Genomic DNA, 20,863 nt, shown 5'->3' on the forward strand with positions numbered 1-20,863 from the left:
TTCTATGAACTAAGCTGTTCCAGTTTTTGAAAGACGGGGATAGGAATGTAACACAAGGAGTGTTTTAGAATATATATTAAAACACCAAGTGGAGGGTGGAACAAAGCTAATGAACTCAAAAGAAGACATCTGAACAAGTAGTTCATTACCCAGATTCCTGCATGCTCAGAAATCATAGATCATTTGCTTTCACCTAAATGTCCATTATCTCTGCTTTGTTTGGGTTGATTTTTGACGTAGAAAGACATTATCCCTGCTAAGACCTCCTGACAAAGATTTAATGCTGCCATTTGTCGTGGTTTAATTCAGCCCCACACAGACTCTCACTCACTCCCCTCGCCGTGGGGCGAGCGAGAGAACTGAAAGGATAAAAGTGAGAAAACTTGTGCATTGAGATAAAGACAATTTAATAAGGAAAGCAAAACCACACATGCAAAACAAGGAGTCCATCCTCCACTCCCCGTGGGCAGGCAGGTGTTCAGCCAACCCCAGGAAAGCAGGGCTTCATCACATGTGGTCACCAAAACTGATGCCTTAAGGAGCTGGAAGAGAGGCTAGATGAAGTTAAGAGGAATGAAGTGGATATTTATTAAAGTGCCTTCACTTTATTTATATCTTTATATATAAATATTTATTTAAATATGTCTATATTTCTATATAAATATATATCTTTATTATATAGGGTATATTACATATGTTTATATTTTATTTATTTATTTATATTATATATAGAGAGAGAGAGCCTTCAAAGGCCACACCCTGGTGGTACTGGAGCCACAGTCCTGGCTCTGCCTGGGTGGCTCCAATTTGGAAGCAAAAGAGGGCTTGGTCACAAGATCTCACATTTTTATAAGTTTTAGTCCATTTGCATCTAGGAGTTAACTGTCCAGTTAATACCTTCAAATTATGAAGTTTCATCCTCCTTGCTCGCTTGCCCACCCTCCTCTTCTCACGTTGTTTATGCTTTGGGCCTGAAGTTTGAAGAGATTGTCCTTGAGTCTCCAGCTGGAACAGGATTGTTTTGTTTTCACCTCCCTGTGAAAAGATCCCAGTAACATTTAATATAAAGCTAAAAGCTGCACACCAAAGCAGAACAGAAAAACTTAAAACCTAAGGTATCAGGAAGACAAACAACTTCACTTTGAATGCCTCCCTCCTTCTTCTTCCCACAGCTTCATATCATCAAATATACAGTATGGAGCATCCCTTGGGGTCAGCTGTGTCCCCTCCCAGTTCCTTGTGCACTCCTCCCTGGTGGGGCAGTGCAAGGAGCAGCAAAGGCCTTGGATCTGTGTGAGCTGTGCTCAGCAACAACAAAAACATCCCAGCATCAACAACACATCCGAAACACAGCCCCGCACCAGCCACTGGGAAGAAAATTAACTCCATCCCAGCCAAAAGCAGCACACCATTTAGTAGCCTTTCACAGATAAGGAAATATCTCCTTCATCTTCTTAGCAAAAATCTCTCCGCCCTCCCCTGCTGACAGAGTGTAATTCTCCAAATCTGCAGTTTCAAGTGAAAGCGAATCTGATTTTGACTCAGGCTCCAGATGGGTCTAGCTGTAAAGATATTGTCATGTGAAAGATTAGGCGCTAGCTTAGACAAAGAGGTGTTCAGCTGCAAGCTTAATAGCCTCTGAAACAGCAACTGCCACCAAAGAGCTTCCAGGTACTGATATTGCTATCCATAATAACCACGGGATTGCAACAGATGATGGAAAGGCTGGAAACTCCCCGTGGGATTCAGGGCTCTGCACAGAAAGCTGCTAAGCCCAGCCAGAGCTCGGAGTCCTTGCAGGGTGCCTTTGTCCATGCAGTGACAGTCAGTGGAGTTGGCTCTGGGGTGCCAGAGGGGTGGGAGGCTGTGTAGGGACCCCCGTGCAGGTGACCTGGGGCTGGGGACCTGGGACAAAAGGTGTGGAAAATGCAGGAGCAGGGTTAATCCCACCCATCCGAGCCACTGCTCTCCTCACCACTCCAATCGCGCACAAGGCTCAGCACCTACGTGGCCAAAGCAAAATTAAGTGAAGGAGAGATGGAAAATCTCAATTGCAGCACCAGGCCTGGATGGAATTGTCACCTCCTGCCCCTGAAACCCCAGAACAAATCCCAGTTTGAGAGCTGAGAAGAATCCCACTGTGCACACTGAATTGGCCTCCTGGCCCCTGCAGCTCAGAGTCACCACACAGCACATCCTGGAAACCCTCTGCATCCCAAGCGTGGGGAGACCAGTTACACCCCAAGCACTGCCCTGAGATCCTAACTCTGCCTCCGCCTCAGCCAAAATGAGGCAGCTTGGGCAGGGGGTGCAACAGAGAAGCCACAATGCCCACGTGGCCTGGACATGATGGTCACAGGTTTGAAAGCCAGTCCTGGCTCCCACTCAGTGGGGACACAAACGAAACCTTTTGAAGCACTGGTGTGTCAGTTTACGGGCCCCACATCGGGCAACTCCCTGAGGGCTCCTCTGACAGGGGGAAACCCTCCTGAAGCAGTTCTGTGTCAGGAAAAGCAGATGCACAGGACTTTTTCAGTCTTCAGGTTCTTGTTTTATTGTTATCATGCCTTCAGCACACTGTCTGCACCCAGACCTTGCATGCTGGAAAACAGCACAAATATGGCTCAAAACCTCGTGTTGCAAGGCCTTTTTAAGTCTAATCAAAAGCTAAGCTACCCAATTAAGAAATGACACCTAGATTATTTCCCTTTCTAACCCAATAACTGACCCCTAAAGACCCGCAATGCGGATTTTTCTACCCAATTACAAGATACCACCCAAACCCAAGAGGAAGAAGGAAGAAGAAGAGAGAAAAAAGGAACTCGAGACAACAGCCTGTATCCTCCATCTTGTACCCATCTAGAACATGCTAAAAATCCTCAAACCTAAATTTCTCACCCATGTGACATACTAACCTACTCTCTACAATCCCTACAGTCTATTTCACACTTTTGTGGTCTCTAGCTTACTTTGAAGCTTTGGAGGCCTTCTCCATGAAGGAGGGTCAAAGTCAGTGTTTTCCTGGGGGTCAGAGCACCCCAGGGCACACAGGGGGATATTCCCCCTGCCCTGGGTTCCCACACTGGTGAATTGACCAAGTGGGTGCACGTGGTCAGTGCACCCACCATTAGTGTTTGTTAGTATAGAAAGTTTTAAATTTTTAGTGATTAGGGTTTTCATGTTTTCCCCTCCTGTTTGAATTATGAATTTGATTGCTTTGTTCAACCTTTGTTGGCTATATTGAAGTAGATAAGGTATAAATATTATGATAATTACATTGATATATATGTTTATTTTTACAAGTTTTTTTTTTTTTTATATTGGTGTGAAGCTTAGCTAATTAAATAGATAATTTAATTATGATTATTTTTTAGTTTGGCTATATTTTTTTTAATTGTATGTTTTTATGTATAGGTAGGGAATGGTTGGAAAGGTTTATGTAATATATTTTATTAAAATCTTTATACTAATGTTTATGTATTAATAAAAGAAAATTAATTGGGGTTTTTTTGTAGAGTTGTATGTTTGGTATTTGCTGGACATGGAGTTTGTCAGATGGGTGCCAGGAGTGCTGAATGAGGCTTGTCAGGACCTCCAAACCCAGCAGCTGGTGCAGCAAGCCAAGCTGAGCCCCCCTTCCAAAAATCCCAAACTACCACTGTGACACCAATAGTTCTGTGTTAAAAAAAAAAAAAAAAAAGCTTCCTCCTAAAGAAATACTGCAAAGGGAGAAACTTCTCTGCTACTTGGCAGAGCTCCTGGAGAATGAGCATTCTCAGGGATGAAACAGGGGCTGTGAACAGCAGGAAAAGCTCTGTGTACCTGTAAAATTCCATGAAAGAGAATCCAGTATAACCACCTCACACAGGTGAACAGAGACAGCTCAGACTGGGAGATGCCTCAGCATCCCCTCCACTTCATCCTAGAAAATCCTGCACCCCTGAAAAGATGCCAAGCTGGGAGCAAAGAGCTGGGCTTCCAGGGCATCCCATCCATCACTGGGGAGACACATTCCTTCAGGGCACAGATGTGACCTGTGAGTCCCACGTCACCATCACCCCCTGCCCAGCCCACGTCCCCACTGAGGTGTCACTGCCCAGCCCCACGGAAAACAAATATCCAGAGGGAGGGGGATGCTATTTTTTTTTACCTCAGGCTAATGAATCTGTTCTGCTCAGTAAGGAGTCACACATTACACATGGAATTGTGGAGTTCAGCAGTATTCCCTGGCACAGCCATGCAGGTGGAGCTGGGAACCACTAAATTAAAACCCTGGCAACCATTGGCAGTAGGCAAACACCATGGCTTTGGGAAGCAACAACAATAAAAAGGCAATATTTATAGGAAATGCTGCAGCACAGCCAAAACATGCAGAGCTTAAAATGAGGACTGTTTTCCCTGTTATCCATCTTGCCTCACGTCCAAGAAGCCAAAAAGGATCAGGCTAAAGGTACACTCTTATTTTTTTCCTGATGGATCATGCAAATACAACATTACTATGGGCTTACACCACACCAACACGTACACAAGTGTAGTTGAGGGGTTTTTACACAGAGAGCAGGAGGAAAGTTTAGCTTCTCCAAGTTCACTTTAGGCGAGCAGACCACAGAGCTGATGAAGTGTGGGATAAACTTTGTGCAACTCTTCTTTGTTGCAATCGGTGATGAATAGATAATGGGGTTTAAGGGCTCTGAAAAGGTCACCTGCACCATCTCCTCATCCTAAAACAGGAGCCATAAACCATCTCCATGCCTCCCCCTGTGCACACTTTCATGTTTGTGGAGCATCCAGCACAAAAGAGCTCCTTGCTGATGGACACTTTGATGATTTAAGTGTTAAATAACAGATAGGTGCTATTTATGTGGAAATTATTTGTGTTGGGACAGAGAAAAGAAAGCATCATTTCCTCCAGTGCCTCTGCCTGCCTCACCTGCACTCTCACTGCTCATCCATCTCCCAGGATTGCCTGGAACATTGCTCATGTAGGAGCATTTTCAAACAGCTCACATTTTCTTTAGAAAGTCAACCTGTTCAGTAATGGCTCATTCTGCTCCTCCCACCCCCTGCTACAATACTCTCCTGGGACCAAGAGGGGAGAAGATTCAGCCTGCACTGGAAAACAGCTTCATGTACATTAAAATATCACCACTTGCAAGTCTGATGCCACTGCAACCTGCAAAGCCAGAAATAGCAGCTTTTCCCCAGGGGAATAGAGAAGGACAAATTTCCAGCCTCCCAGAAGGGCTCAAGGAATGCAGGTGCACTTAGTCCTGCAGTAGCACAATCTGCAACAGCAAAAATCTTACCAGAAAGATGGGAAAACATTGGCTGAGGTCATTATATTTTAAATAATGTCCTTGTACACCTGTACAGTGGATCTGCAGCTCAAAGATTAAAATAAAACATTTATGGAGATCAAAGTGATAATCCCACGCCGATCATTTTCCAAAACACTGAAAGAACTTGGTGATGAAGCATTTGGTGGTGTCAGGGACCTCTACGGGGTGCTTGGGTAGGAAACAAAGAAATCATAGAATTATTTGGGTTGGAAGACACCTTAAAACCCATCTCATTCCAACCCAGGGACACATTCCCCTAGGACCTCGTTGCACAGAGCCTCATCCAAATTGGCTTTAAACACTTCCAGGGATGGGTAATATTTCCTTGCAGCCACTCATCCCCTCAAAATTACAAATAAAAAGACCTCAAAAATGTTTGCATCACCTCCTTTCCCATGATAATCAAAATCCATATTTCCATTTTCAAACAAAACCAGTTTTTCCTATCCACAAAGGTACAGGATTCCTGACTCTGCCAAAATCATCTCTTAAAACTCATTCAAACCATTCCAGCCTGCATGTGCAGAGGCTTAGACACTTCCAAAGTTATGCAAAGAATTGGGACAACCAGGCAATCAGACATCTCCAAGAACACTCTGGTGTCTTGTAGGGCTAGAAGATGATGCCAGGAGTGCAGCCCATCCCTCACAGAGGTTAGAGAGGACAGGGAGTTGGCACAAACTATCAACAGGGCTGTTGGCAGTGGGAAAGGTGATGAAAAAAAACAAGGATGAGTCTTGCACAGGCTTTTCCTCCCCACACTGAAGGAATTGCATGGGGAATATGGGTGTCGATCCTCCTGTGCTTACAGAATCATATCCCAAAAAGCTGGAGTGCAGCAAGAGGAGCCACAGCACCCAGGGCACGGGGAGCAGCTCACTCTCTTCCCTCAGGGGCCAAAAAGCCAGCAAAATTGCCTGTTCCCAAGGAGGAAGGACACTGCAGGAGGTCTCTGAGACACAAATGGAGGGCAAATCAAAGCGAGCCCTCAATTCACCCCTTCCCCTGGTGCTTTCCGGCTCTTGTGGCCCCCCAGGAAAGCACTGGCAGACCAGCAGCTCTCTCCAGGAGACAGATCAGGACTGCCAAGGACTAACAGCCATCACAATTCTTCATGCATCAAGTTTTGGAGATTTTTTGGAGATCCACACGGCTGTAGGAGCAGCAGCCAGGCCCACAGAGGGATGTGCCACGTGACTGTATCACCTTTTGGGAAGAATTTACTGTTCTCTGCCCCAGGAAACCTGGAGGGGACAGGGCTCCTTCAACACCACAGCAAGTGAGCTCAAGCAAGCAGCCAGATTTTTAGGCAGGAAGCAGCCAAAAGAGCCCCAGGAGTTAAAACCAAGAGTTACTAACTCCAGCTATCATCTGCCTCTCGGCGCCATCACAGCAGCACACGGTTTTGCCTTTTTGCTGGCAAGATGAGAGCCTCAGTGAAGCCAAGCAGAGATAAAAGTATTTCACCGAGCAGAAACTACTCTTGGATGACTTTCAGTGACCTTCCCAGTCCTCCCAGAGACACTCAGGAGTGCACACACACGTTCCCCCCCCCCCCCCCCCGCTCTGCCAAGGCTGGGGCTGTCACCCTTTTGGCAGCCCCTGGATCCAAGCTGATGGAAAATGCACTGGATGCAAGAGGAGAGCACAGTGGCACTGCTGCAGAACAGGAGCTGGATGCAGCAGTGGCAGCAGCAGCAGCAGGAAGCACCAAATTCCCATTTAAATAAAATGCCAAAAGGCAGTCAGCGAAAGTGACATTTATGGTGTTACTACAAATGCATTCAGTGGGAAGCTGAGTAGCAGAAGCAGGTTGGGGGGAAAAAAACAAGCTGTAGTGAAAACTGCCATCTGTATATTGTGCCCCATTTTTAATATTCTGTATTCTCATAAAAAGTGTTGTTTCTGTCACTATTCAATCTCCCAAACTCACATGGAACACTGTTAAAAGTCAGCAGTGTGTGAAATGGTATTTTAAAATAAATGAAACCCGCTCGCAAAGCTGCGGAGGAATATTGCAATGCCAGGGTGCTGACAGACAGGCATTGAAAAGTAACAACCGTTATCATCTTAAAGCAAAGCGGATTAAATAAAAACCCACAGCTAGTGGTGCATTACCAAGTCTGATATTGACACAGCTGCCGTGGTGGTTATTTTTCATTGTCTCATCAAGACAAAGCATCACGGGATATCAATCTTCCCTCTGTCAGGCCATGCCTGCTGTAAAGTTTTTCGTTTACATTTTCATTATATCCCTTTTATCTCAGCTGCCAGCAAAAAAATATATATATGTATTTTATATATATATATACATGCATCTACATATATATATGTGTGTGTGTGCATCTGTAAGTGTGCATGTACTTTTGGGAATGCTGAGACTGGTTCACCTTCCACATTGCCAAGACACAGTCTCCAGCCATGAGGATGCTCCCAAGACAAAGCAAACCCCAACTTGGTGAGCTGCAAGGACTGGGTTACATCCCCTCCAGCTGGGGGTGGGGCAGAGGTGAGCTAGTAAAAATCTGACATTTTCCAAAGTGTGATCTCCTGTGTGCTTTCTAGCCAAGAAATCCAACCCACACAGCTGCCAGTGCTGGTGAAAACACTCCTTCCTGTAACCATGTTTTTCTGGGTGGACCAGCCACATCTGTTCTACTACCAAGCTCAGTTTGGGGCATGGAGAAGAAGAAGAAAACGAAGAAGAAAATGTAATTCTCCTTGGAGGGCACTGGCTGTCTCATCAATATTTGGAGCTGTTACATTTCTCCCTAGCTCTGCAGGTTGGTCTCTGCATCTGATCATTCCATGCTCTTCTGTCCATCTTTAACTTTTCCAGCCTTGCAGCACCACCCAAGTGTTTGCAGGAGAGCTTTGCCAGGGCAGAGAACTCCCCCCCGAGCATCCCAGAGCCTCACAGAACTCACCTGTCCTTTCACTCCCACTAACAACCCTGCTCTTTCAAGGCATGGGACAGAGACAGCTGTTTGCAGCTGGCACAGCATTCCTCAGAGCAACAGGGAATGCAGGGAAAAAAAAAAAAAAAAAAAAAAAAAAAAAAAAAAAAGTGTTTTCCCTTATTCATAAGAGAGCTCCATCTTCCAAACCTATCCCAAATAGCTGATGTGGCTGCTCCCTGAGCTTATGATTTAATTAAGTGCAGCCTTCGACATTTCTGTTCTTGCGCCTCCTCAGAGGCGGCTCAGCGCTGCCCGGTACAGCCCTTCACGAGTAGGAACTCTGGGAAACGTAGTTCAGAGAGGGAACACGGGGCTAAAGCAGCCGCAGGATGCTGGCGGTGCCCTGGGAGAGCTACAAAACGGGCAGAATAAACAGCGGAGCTCCTTGGGAAGGGGCTGCAAACAGGTAAGTGTGGAAGTGACCACCAGCAAAACCCCCACACCACGCTCCTGTGACCCTCTGCTGCAGAACAAACCCCCCTTCCTTTCCTCGGCTCCCAAAGCCTCTGCAACGTTGGGCACACGCCTTTGCACCAGCCCACGGGTGTTCTCTCTCTGGTTACTGCTCCCTGTGCTGAGCAGCAGCAGGAGAAGGTCGATTACACCTTTTGCAAGCCAGGAAGGGGCTCTCTGCGCTGGCCTGGATGGGTTTTCCCCATCAGGGATCCTCCAGAAAACTCGTCAGCATCACTGGCATTTGTCCTGAGGTCAAGCCTTCACTGCTGGCAGCCACAGTGCAAGGTAAAGCAATCGCAGAATCACAGGGTTGGAAGAGACCTTCAAGATCATTGAGTCCAGCCCAGCCCCAACACCTCAGCTAAACCCTGGCACCCAGTGCCACATCCAGGCTTTGTTAAACACACCCAGGGATGGTGATTGCACCACCTCCCCGGGCAGCCATTCCAGAACTTTATAACCCTTTCTGTGAAAAACTTCTTCCTAATATCCAGCCTGTATTACCCTTGGTGCAGCTTGAGGCTGTGTCCTCTGGTTCTGTCAGTGCTGCCTGGAGACAGAGCCCAACCCCACCTGAGCACAGCCACCTTTCAGGAGCTGTAGAGTGATGAGGTCACCCCTGAGTCTCCTTTTTTCCAGGCTGAACACCCTCAGCTCCCTCAGTCATTCAATTCCTCCTCCACTCTTCCCTGCCTCAGTTTCCCCAGCGCTGAGGACAGCATCCCTGGGCACTCCACAATCCCTCTCTTCCCATTTCCCCACTGGAAAGCCCCTGACAGAAACGCCCATCCCACCGAAGAGCTCCACAACCCTGGGATGCATGTCCTTGATCCTGCTGCCAGGAGCATTCCCTCTCTATCCCCCTAATTCTTCCTTCTTCCAAAAAACAACCAGCCTTCCCAAGGTGTTTTCATTTCAAGAGAGGATCATTAACCCCTACAAAAGGAAAATTTCTGGCGGTTCAGCGATGCTCCAGCCCTCATCACTGCATCCCTCCGGGGTCAGCTGTGTTCCCGTCCACTCGCACCCAGCCCAAATTCGACCCCAGGTCCCGCCCCTCCAGCCCGGGGCCGCAGAGCAGCAGCATTTCCACCTTCTGCACAGCACTCGGCACAGCAAAGGGTTACACCCGCTCTTCCAGCAGCGTTCCCTCCCTCTCTTTCCCTCTCTGCGAGCAGCAGCAATTGCCATTCTGCATCCTTAATAGCAGCGTAATCAAAAGTTATGATGCATTTTTCAGTAATCACAAGAAATGATCCCCACTTAGCGTTAAGTAAAGCAAATTTGCCGCTGGAAGGATAAAAAAAAAAAAAAAAAAAAAAAGAAGAAGAAGAAGAGGAAGAAAAAGGAGAAGTCAAAAGCATTTCAATTTTCATTTGAAACGAATGAGTCAGAGTCAATTTGGTAAAGCAGTTAACAGCAGCTGTGCTCCCCTTCCCAGCCCCTTAACAGGTACAATTTGCTTTTAACAAACAACCTCGCAGAGGTCTCTGGCACCATGTTAACACAGTGGCATTCAACCCCTCTTGCTGTTGTGTATTTAAATTGGGTAATAGAGTCAGGCAGAGGAGATCCACCATGAATCTTAAGAAGTGCAATTTGACAGCATCTTAAAACAACAACAACAAAAAAAAAAAAAGCAGGGGGAGCCTTTATAAAAAAAATAATAAATGAGTTTGAGAGCAGATTTTGTTGGGTTATTGCAAACAGCGTATTAAAAACAACAGAAGTCTCAGAAAGCCCCAGCACAGCAACAAGATCCCAGCAAGTTTGGTCCCAAACCTGGGGTTCTGAGCACTCAGGGCACCTCAAAGAGCTCTGCAAAGCAGGGAAGGACATTTGGCAGCCAAAGCATCCCCAGCCTGGGTGTATTTGGGGTACTTTGCCCCGCACCAAGAGATTCAGTGAAAGGCTGTGTGTCAGAAAAGCAACAAAACCAAAGCACAACAGAGCTGCACAACTCATGCTAAGGTTGCCCCAACCCCTCAGGGCATCCCACAGTCTCATAATCTGAGCACTTGCTTGCAGAGAGGGGAATCCCTGGGCTGGAATGAAAAGTAGAGATATGTGATGAGCCTTCAGCACCCCTTGTTATCCCTCCTGACCCCAGAGCAGCCCTGTCCTTCCCTCACCTCAAACTCAGGCCCTTGACAATGCCCTCATCTCACTTTTGGTCCAGACAGTCATCATCTCTCATTCATTTGTTCTTTGAAGAAATCTCATTTCATTACTTTTCAGGCTCCTGAGCTTTGTGGGGTATTACAGGAGGTCAATGAAAAATTCATGTTCTCTGTCAGTAATTGGCATTTTTGTTTCTTTCTTTTTTTTTTTTTTTTTTTTTTTCTCTTTTTAGAGGAAGGAAAGCAAAGAAAAGGATGTGAGTGGGGCAGACAGCAATGTGAGTGGGTATCTTCTGCTGGTTATTAAGATAAAGTCTCTCATATTGCTCCTGGCCACTGTACTCTGGTGCTTGCTCCAAGCAAGCCCTGTAATCCAGCATATTGAAATCTGAAAGCATTCCTGGTACTTTCATTAGAGGGACAAGTAATGAAAGCAGACTGGACACACACAATTATTACAGTGTAATCCTCTGGAAATGAAGTCAATGCAATCACCCGGCATTCTGCTTTCTTCTCATTTTTTCGACTTCAAGTAAGTGCTTCCCAAATTCCAGCTGAAGTTACTGTTACAATCAATAGCACAAGGGCTCTCAACATAAGACTCAATTAATATGATGCTTGCAAGTGCTCCCCTATTGATCCCAGGCTGGTCTGAAACCCCAGGCAGCACTGGCACCAACTGCAGCATTAGCACTGAAGACAAATGCAAAATTGGGGGATGCCAGCAAACTAAAAGGGGCAGCAGACCTCTTTAAGGATAACCAAGGAAAAGAGAAACCCCTGAAAGCATGGGACACTCTCCAAAATTCAAAATCTGCCTGCCTGCAATCCACTCTGTTGGATTTGCCACCCACAAGCTTGAGACCAGGATTTCACCCACCCAACTTGATGCCTTTTCAGGCTGACCTAAAAACTGAGGCCAGATAAAATTAAGGGAATAAAAAGGTGTTATATTTATTGAAGGGCCTTCAGAAACATTTAGGGCAGACAAATCCCCCCCCAGGGGCTACACCCAAAATGGATGATGGGTCAAGGATTTTCACACTTTTGTAAATTTGCATATTGGGGGTAAATCTTCCAGTTACAGTTTCAGGTAATGAAGTCTTTACCCCAAGTTTGCTCTCCCCAATTCACTTTTGTTTCCATCTCTAGAGGCCTGAGGCAGTGAGGTGACCTTGATTGCCAGGCCTGGAGAGGAATTGCTGTGTCTGCCCAAAATGGGAAAGCAGCAGCTCACACTGTGTGTGGAGTTTAGAGCTAAACACTAAAGAACTACAGGACTACAAATAGACGAAAAACAGAAAAGCCAAAATCCTGAGGCATCAAACTCAGGGGAAGAAGCCCAGCTCAGCCACCCTCAAAGGCCCTGTCCCACGGGGCTGCGCTCCCCGCGCTGCCGGCGGCGAGCTCGCTGTCAGCCAGCAGACAGATTGCTGCAGCCAGCACCACCAAGGCTTGCCATGATTGCATCTATTAATGCAGCGCATCTGATTCACCTCCAAGGCCCCGGCGCTAGGTGACAAATAGGGACAGGCTTCCCCGCCTCGCCGAGCGCGGCCCGCGGCGCTGACTGCCCGCTCGGAGCCCCGCGGACAGCAGCGGCAGGGACTGGGACAGCAGCAACCCACATGGACCCTGGGGACAGCCCCAGCAAGGACAGGAGATTGAGAGCTGTCACTCACAGGTGGTGGTCCCAGAGATTGCGCCCCAGCAGGTTTTCTCACTTGGAGGGTATAAAGCAGCCCTTGTCCCCTGCCCTTGCTGCGATCTTCTCCTGTCAGGGCTGTCCCCAGTCCCACCAGGGAGATCATTCTACTGGCCCAGTCTCTCCTGCCTGATGCCAGAAATGCCCTTGCAATTCCACGTGTTCCCATTTGCTGCTGCTTGGGATCTACATTTCCCTGAGGCCAGAGGAGGATCTGCTCTTCCAGACTTGTCACCTCCTCCAGGATCACCTCTCCTAACCCACTGGCAATTCCCTGGGACATGGGCTTCCCTTGAGCTTCTGTGACTCCAGGCCCAGGTTCTCCTGGTACCATCTGTTCCACAGGCACTGGAGGAGGCTGCCCAGAAAAGTTGTGGATGTTCCATCCCTGGAAGTGTTCCAGGCCAGATTGGATGGGAGTTTGAACAACCTGGTCTAGTGGAACACGTCCCTGCTCATGGCAGGGAATTGGAACTAGGTGATCCTTAAGGTGTTTTCCAACCCAAACCATTCCAGCATTCCCTGGTACTACAGCCTGCCCCATGGCTGCTCTATCCAGGCAGGGGGAGCATTGCCCTGTGCTTTCTCTACTCACTATCCCTTTGTACTTCCTTCCAGCTGCCCTTTGTCCATCACCTCATGCACTGAAAACCAGAGAAATCACAATTTTTCCACCTCAACTGAAGATACAAAACATCCCATGACAAAGCAAAACCCTCCCCATTCCCTACCCCAACCTGCTGCCTGACTTCCAGAGATTAGCCAAGCCCCACTGCAGCCTCCAGGCCTGATTTACCTGGGGTGAGGCTTTCCTGCCTTAACCTCCTTCCCCAGCCCCACACCTTGCTCTGTAGAGCTCGTGGCTCCCCTGCCATGCCTGTGGCAGGAGAGAAAAGCCAGACAGGCATCGCTCCAGCATCATCTGCTCCTCAGCCAGGGTGACGTCTCCTTGCCAGCAGCTGCAACCCAGGGTCTGGGCAGGGGGGAGGCATGCAGGCAACCTGAAGGTGGACACTTAGCACATTTATTACCTGCTTATTAGATACCAGGTTCCCATTATGATGAATTGGCTGAGTGATGGCTCCCGCCAGCTCCCAGTGCTCAGCAAGGCTCTCTAATTCCATTTTGCACAAGCTGGGCCAAGGCGAAATCGTTTCCGAGAGGAAGGAATAAGCAGTTGTTTTTCTCCTGCCTCCAAAACAATCTGACCCTCTGCACAATCTCAGCAGGACCTTTCCTGCATGCACTGTCTCTCCTCCTGGCCATGTGAGCAGTTTAGATTAGATATTAGAAAGATATTAGGTTTAGATTAGATATTGGGAAGAATTTCTTCCCTGTGAGGGTGGGGAGGCCGTGGCACAGGGTGCCCAGAGCAGCTGGGGCTGCCCCATCTCTGGAAAGGTTCAAGGCCAGGTTGGGTGGAACTTGGAGAAACCTGGGATAGTGTAAGGTGCCCTGCCCGTGGCAGTTTCACCCTGAACAAAAGGACTTGTGCCAAGCTCTGCAGTAAAAATACCACATCCAAGAGCCTCCCAGTAGAAAAACTGCAGATGGGAACAAGTATCACGGGATTAAAAAGTCATTAGATGGCACAAAGGCTTTTCTGGGAATGGAGACAGCCTTGAAAGACATTCCAGAAAACTGAAACCCAGAGAAACGATTTTGCGAAGCAAAATGATAAGAAGATAAGGAAATTCTTAATTGTTTCACAAAACCACTGCTCAGCTCTTTTTTATCTTCCAGAAAGCTGGAATCCAGGAAGGAGGTGATTTTGCGAAGCAAAATTACAAGGAAATTCTTAATTGTTTTACAGAACCACTGCTCAGGTCTTCTAAAGGCTGTAGTGAAAGTCACAGCCAACAGGAGGATGGTTTTGAGTGCCTCTCCCGAGGGCTGTCATTCCTCTTGGGATAATTTCTTCTGTATTCCTCAGTCCTGTAGAAACCTGTCCCAATATCCTTTATCCCTCCCTCAGGCCAGATTAAAAACTGCGTGCAGGGGCAGAAAGTTCAAAGAATAAGGAAGATGCATTCTCACCCAGCCACTCCCAGACTGGGTGTTTTACACATTCTTGGGCCTTTTCGGCTAAATTTGATCAGTGAAAGCAATCCCTGGGTGCTGAGTCCAGTAGAAATGACCAAGCTTTGCTAAGCAGAGATATTTCATCACCGTTCACCTCTGTTGGCAGGAGAGACATTCCCATGCTGTGGTTTCACAAGTGGCACTGACTGAGGGCAGGCAGCAGCGTCACTTGTCCTGAACACAGGGCAACTCCTCGGTCAAGGGACACTGGCTGTGAGGTGGCTTGTGACCCTTGGAGGTTGGCACGTGTCAGTTCTTGGTGGCCAAGCTGCCTGCAAACCCAGCAGAGTCACTGGTGTCAACAGTCCAGAGAGAGCTGCTCGGGGACTTTTACCTCCCTCCAGCTTTACCCGACGAGGTCCTGCGGACTCTTTTCCACCAGGCCCCCACTTCACCATTCCGAAGGAATTATTCACGCAGAGACAGACGGGATGAGGAACCTCATTCCCAGAGAGCTGAGCACAGAGAGGTTGCTGTGAGAGAGCTGAACACCTGCCCCCCTTAGGGATGGGCTCCGTGCTCCAAGTTTCAAGTTTTCCTCCCATCGCTGGAGGGCCCCGAGCCCCAGCCCGGGGGAGGACCACACGTTCTACATGTCCCTGCTGAACTGTTACACATTTCTGCTGTGTTCCTCAGGCAGAGGACTCTGCTAGCAGCAAGCAGGAGAGGAGCTGCCATCTGGGACTGCATGTGCTTCCCAGACAGATGGCTGCCTATTCTCATCGTGTTTTATTTCGAGCAATGGTTCATGCAGCAACAGCGCTAGTGTGAAAATGGGATGTGACAAGATGTGTATTGCTTACACCTTCTGGAAAGTTCAGATAAAACCAAGATGTACAGAATGTAAGAATCAATATAATTAGGTAATTAAGAGAAATGAAAGCCCCCTGGTTTAATGCTGCATTGTGCTGGTGTGTGTTGCAGGCTGTGTATGTATACATACATACATATGTATGGTTCCACGTTTGTACATGTCCACACTGCAAAAACAGTGAGAAATAATGAATGTATACATCCAGCCATTAAAATAAACACAGCTACCTGCTCCAGCAGGCATTTCAGACAGATCTGCTGACAACCACACACTCTTTCACCATTTTCACAGGGCAGGAAATTCCCTCTGTCATGCTGGAGCAGGGCACAGGGCGAGGTCCTGGTTCTGCCCCCATTCCTCAAACGTTTTTTCCTGCGTTCTGCATTGCAGAACGCCAACATCTAGAAATGTCAGCAGAAAGAAGAGCAGCATCACATGCACAAGCTCTCACTGGCTAAGTTGGGGTCATTACCTTGCTCTCTGCAGAGTCAGGAATTCAGCTCTGGTGAGTATAGGGACACACATCCACAGAGAGCTTGACAGATTCCCAAGTACATAGGAGTGGTGAAACACAGATATAAAACCTGTTTCCAAGTTGTTTTGCAGCTCAGGTTGCAATGAAGGTTTGAACTGAACGTGTTAAAAGCCACTGGTCACACATATGGAGCCTGCTGGAAGTTGACTTCCCTCCCACATGGGAGCCCTGAGCAGCTCACAGCCCAACAGCTCCCATCTCCCACACACAGGAACTCACACAAACTCAAAAGAGGAGGAAAAAGATGGCAAGAAAAGAATCCAGGACAAAAGTACCTGTCACCTGGCTGCCCAAAGGCACAGGTTCAGGTGTAATGACCTTCTGGAAGAGGCTGCTGCTGTGCTCAGGTACATCAGAGGCTGCATTTTCTTCACGTCCTGCTTCTTCAGCCCCAAGAGCAGCAAGGGTCCATCTCATTTTGCACCATGTGAGACACTGTGGGACTTAGGCAGAAGAGCAAGTGAAAGAAAAGTGTTGGTTGAGCCACACCTCAACATGCAAATCCCAAACAGTGAGGCCCTGTGCTCATGGCCCCAAAGCCCAGCTCCTAGGAAGCCCAAGAAAAGCAGAGATGTCCTCTAAAATAGCAACGAGGAGCTGTGTCTATAATCAAAGTTCATTAAAATGGGCTAATGCAGAGCAGCTGGTGGTGAAAGACCCAAATGGAGTGTAGCATGCTGAGGTTATCAGCATATAAAGTCCCTGCAAAGTTATTATCAGGCAGGCAAGAGTAAATTATGCAGCTCTCCTAAGACTAAACTGCAGGACTGGGACTCAGTGAGGGCTGGGGGGCAGCAAACACGGGATCCTGGCCCTGTGTGCACAAATGCCCTGTGCAGGGACACCAAATCATACCCTGAGATAAGCCCAGGGATGCACAGCAGGGAAAATTCAGCTGAGGAGCAAGAGATGAGCCAAGCAGGTCAAAGCACCCTGCAGGCAGGGATCCAAGGGTCAGACCAGCAAGTGAAAAACCTGCCACCTCCACGCCCCCCATAACTAACTCTGAGTCAGCAAATGGGGTTTTGTACTTTCAGTTCCCAAAGTACAGCCAAAAGGACGCTGCGCAGAAACCAGACCGTGTTCGGGGAGTTTTGGCAACTCTGTCTTTTCATCACTTTGCAGCTCCCTGGGCGTCACTCAGAGTGGAAGCCTTCAGTCCGGTTCCCGTTAGGTGTAGATGTGATTTCACACTTCTGCCGAGACAGGTACTTTCTGTGCTGCTGCTGGTTAATTACTCGAGGATGAATCACAGCGCTCAGCAGGGAGGTGGGGCAGGCAGAGTTGGCTGAGCAGGTCTGGAGTGGGGAGGAAAACATCTCCGCATCAGGCGGGCGGGCACACGTGCGCAAGATTCGGGAGGAATAAATTCAGAGAGGAGCCGCAATAAATCTCCCAGCCTGGCCACTGCGGTGGGAGTTTCTTTTCCCCCTCCCCGCAACAGGGAAATTCTGCTCTTTCCACGGGGGGTGGGAAGTGGCACAGGGCTGCATTGAAATGTAAATTCACTCAAATTATTAAGCACAAGAGAGCAGCTCCTGCCAGCCCTTTGTTCCGCAGTCAGAATGTGTAATCTAGAAGAATAAATATAGTCAGATATCAGCTAAACAAAGAGACCCGGGGCCATGCATATTCAGCGACCCTCTCCCCCAGGACATCCCTTCCCCCTTTATCAGGGAGGCTCTTTCTGCAGTCAACAATTGTAGATCAAAATGCCCTCATTAACCAGGGCTGAGCTGCAAACCTCTCGCTGCTCCGTCGTGAGGGTGGGTTCCTTTATTTCTCTCCAGGAGCAGAGATGTTCCTAGCCCCTGGTTACCTCCGCTGTCCCTTTTCCATCCCGGGGGACAGGGCAGGGCTGTCCCTGAAGTCCGTGGGTGCTGCACTCCCATCAGAGGGATGGGGTGGCCGCGGAACAAAGTCCCAGAGTCCAGCAGCTGTTGTGGCTCCAAAAACTGTCCTACACTTTGCTGCCACGTCCATAGCTGTTCCAGCCAGGAGAAAACCCCCAGAGAGGCCAGAAGCCACCAAATATACCCAATTCTGCCACTTCAGAACGTGCTACCTGGACAGACTAATGACCTGGAGACTCACAGAGATGCTTTTTTAAAAAAACACCACCCAGAGAAACCATTTCAAATGTTTTTTTCCCCCACAAGCTCCTGACTCCCTGCAGCCACCACAGCACTTCAGGTCCAACAGAGACATGCACTGCAAGTTCACCCTGTGCTGTGGTGACCAAGGATGTCCTGCTGTGTCCACTCTCTGGTCACACAGGGCCAGGTGACCACACAGGCACAAAGCCAAGCTGGGAACAGTGGGAGGGACAGCCCCAGCTTCCCAGAGCCCTTCCAGCAGCACTGGGGAGCTGCAAACCAAGGACTGCCTCTGCCCCAAGCACAGGGAAAGGTGGCTGGAGGGGAATAAAGCACCAGGGGAGGAAAAGAGGGTGCTCTCCCCAGCACCTAAACACAGCTTCTCATCTCCAGTGCTGTCAGTCTCACACCTGTCACTACCACCGAGCCTGCTGCAAGGTTTAAAAATGAGGTGGAGGAGGAGGGGGAAAGAAAAAAAAGAAAAAAAATCAATTTGGCTGGTTTTGAGTTATATGAATATAATAAACCCTGAGTGTCCTGCTTTTGGATGCAGTTTGTGCTTCCAATAACTCAGCAATATATTCATTAAACAAAGAGAGGTAAAAGCAGCAAGCCATTAAAAATAAAGCACCAGGAGAGGGAAGGCCATGCAGGCTGTAAATATCTTTGACTCTTTTTCAACCTCCATTTTCTTATCCCTGCTCATTCACTAATTGACCTCTGGATCCTGCATCTCAGAACTGTTTCCATCACTGCACTTTGTCCTTCAACCACAGATGCAGCAAAGGATCTCAGGCACTCTCTAAATGCAGAATAACTCACAGACATCCAAAGCAGGAGACAGAGTACATTTCCCTCATTGCCCTGGTGCTGTGCTGCAGCACCCCCTGTGCAAGGCTACAAAACCATCAAAGATCAGGTGTCCCAGGTGAAAAAATATGTCCAGTTTTAATCTGTTTATGCACTGGGCACAGACCTTCTGTACAAACACACAAAATCCTACCTGCTGGTGTTTCAGCTTCATTGCACGAAGTCCACCCAGAGCTGCGGAGACAGACTCTTCTTTCTGATCCATATGGAGGCGTTCTGGCCACAGGGCACTGCTCCCTTTCCTGGCCCAGGCAGGGCTGAGCTCCACATGGCAGCCACCAGAGCCTGACGTGCTGCTCCAGACTGAGGGGCAGCACACACACTGCCACCAAACCACCTGGAAAAGGAGGGCTTCAGCACCACTCTGCAAGTCCTGAAGAGGTTGATACTGTCACACATAGACCCTCTGAGCCTAATTCTAGGATCACCAGCTTGCCAGAAGGGTGTCTCTGACCCAGCATTTGAAGTTTTCTTACCTTGCCCAATCTAAGGGCTTTAACTCCCCAGTTAAACACTAACTCCAATCACATGCCACATCAGTGATTCAGAAGACAGCACCTGGCTGGCTCAGCACCCTCCAAAAGCCTCCCTAACAGCTGGGAGAGATCTCCCACTGGCAGGGAGGGAAGTGGTTACTCAGCACGAGGCTCAGCTCCATCTCTGCAGCATCTGGTTCTTCTCTGGAGCTCATCACCCTCTGCATGGTCTCATTTCTTCACAAGTTCCAGCAGCAACTCAGAGCATCACCCAATGTGACAGCAAAACAGCAAGTGAGGCTTCCCTCACATTTTCTGTGATTAGCAAAACTGCTTGCTGGGGAAGGCAGGATTCAGTTTGGGGAGGGCACATGGGTTTTCCTGCCCCAAAACCCGTATGAGACTTCTCCATTCCTTGCCTGCAGGCACTCAGAATGCCATTTTTCCTCCTTTCTGTGGGATTTCAAAGAGCTGCCTTCTCATATTCTCAATCCCTCCCAAAGCTCACAGCATATGGCAGTTTGGAAGGAAATTGGGTTAAGAGCATAAAGGCTGCTACAGGAGTTTTGCTAAGTACTGGCTCTGCAAGGGAATCCACGGGTAAGGGACAGCCTGGGGATGTCACAGACCCTGCTGGGCCCTGGAGAGCAGAAAGCAGGGCCAGGAACTCTGTATCTTACACCTCTTTGATGAGTTCTTTGCATCCAGTCCTGCCAGTGCTGAGCAGCAGAAAAAAAGAACTCCAACAAGCTCCTCTCCCTGTGTTCTCTGAGAAAAAGGTGTCCAGTGCAAGGAGGGACAGGGATGGTGCAGCCCTCTGCTTCAGCAAGCCCTGCAGTGCTGCAGCCAGAGTGGCTGGAAAGGACCTGGGGGTGCTGCTTTTGGCAAAGCCCCGGTGGCCAAGTGGACCAACGGCACCTGGGCTGGACCAGCCACAGTGAGAGCAGCAGGCCCAGGGCAGTGATTGTCCCCTGTGCTGGGCACGGGTGAGGCCACACCTCAAACCCTGTGTCCAGCTCTGGGCCCCTCACTGCAAGAAGGACATGGAGGGGCTGGAGTGCGTCCAGAGAAGGGAACAGAGCTGGGGAAGGGTCTGGAGCACCAGGAGAGGCTGAGGGAGCTGGGAGGGCTCAGCCTGGAGAGAAGGAGGCTCAGGGGGGACCTTATCACTCTCTACAACTCCCTGATGGAGGAGGTAGCCAGGTGAGGATTGGTCTCTTCTCCCAAGAACAAGCCATAGGAGGAGAGGCGATCCTGAGGCACGCCTGAGGAGGTTTAGGTTGGATATTAGGAAAACTTTTTCACCCAAAGGGTGGTCAGGTACTGAAACAGGCTGCCCAGGGAAGTGATGGAATGGTCAACCCTGAATATATTAAAAAAACATGCGGGTGCAACACTTGTGGACATTGT

General features: G+C 48.6%; 1 long non-coding RNA gene across 1 annotated transcript; it reads right to left on the reverse strand.

Moving 5' to 3' along the window:
- Nucleotides 1-450: 450 nt before the first annotated feature.
- On the reverse strand, nt 451-17,342 carry LOC128792345 (uncharacterized). Its single transcript, XR_008432374.1, has 3 exons — nt 16,287-17,342; nt 898-1,035; nt 451-542 (listed from the first exon to the last, which is right to left on the reverse strand). It is a non-coding gene; the product is annotated as an uncharacterized LOC128792345 (long non-coding RNA).
- Nucleotides 17,343-20,863: the final 3,521 nt, after the last annotated feature.

The sequence above is a fragment of the Vidua chalybeata genome, chromosome 9 (genome assembly GCF_026979565.1).
Source record: "Vidua chalybeata isolate OUT-0048 chromosome 9, bVidCha1 merged haplotype, whole genome shotgun sequence".
Lineage (NCBI taxonomy): Eukaryota > Metazoa > Chordata > Aves > Passeriformes > Viduidae > Vidua > Vidua chalybeata.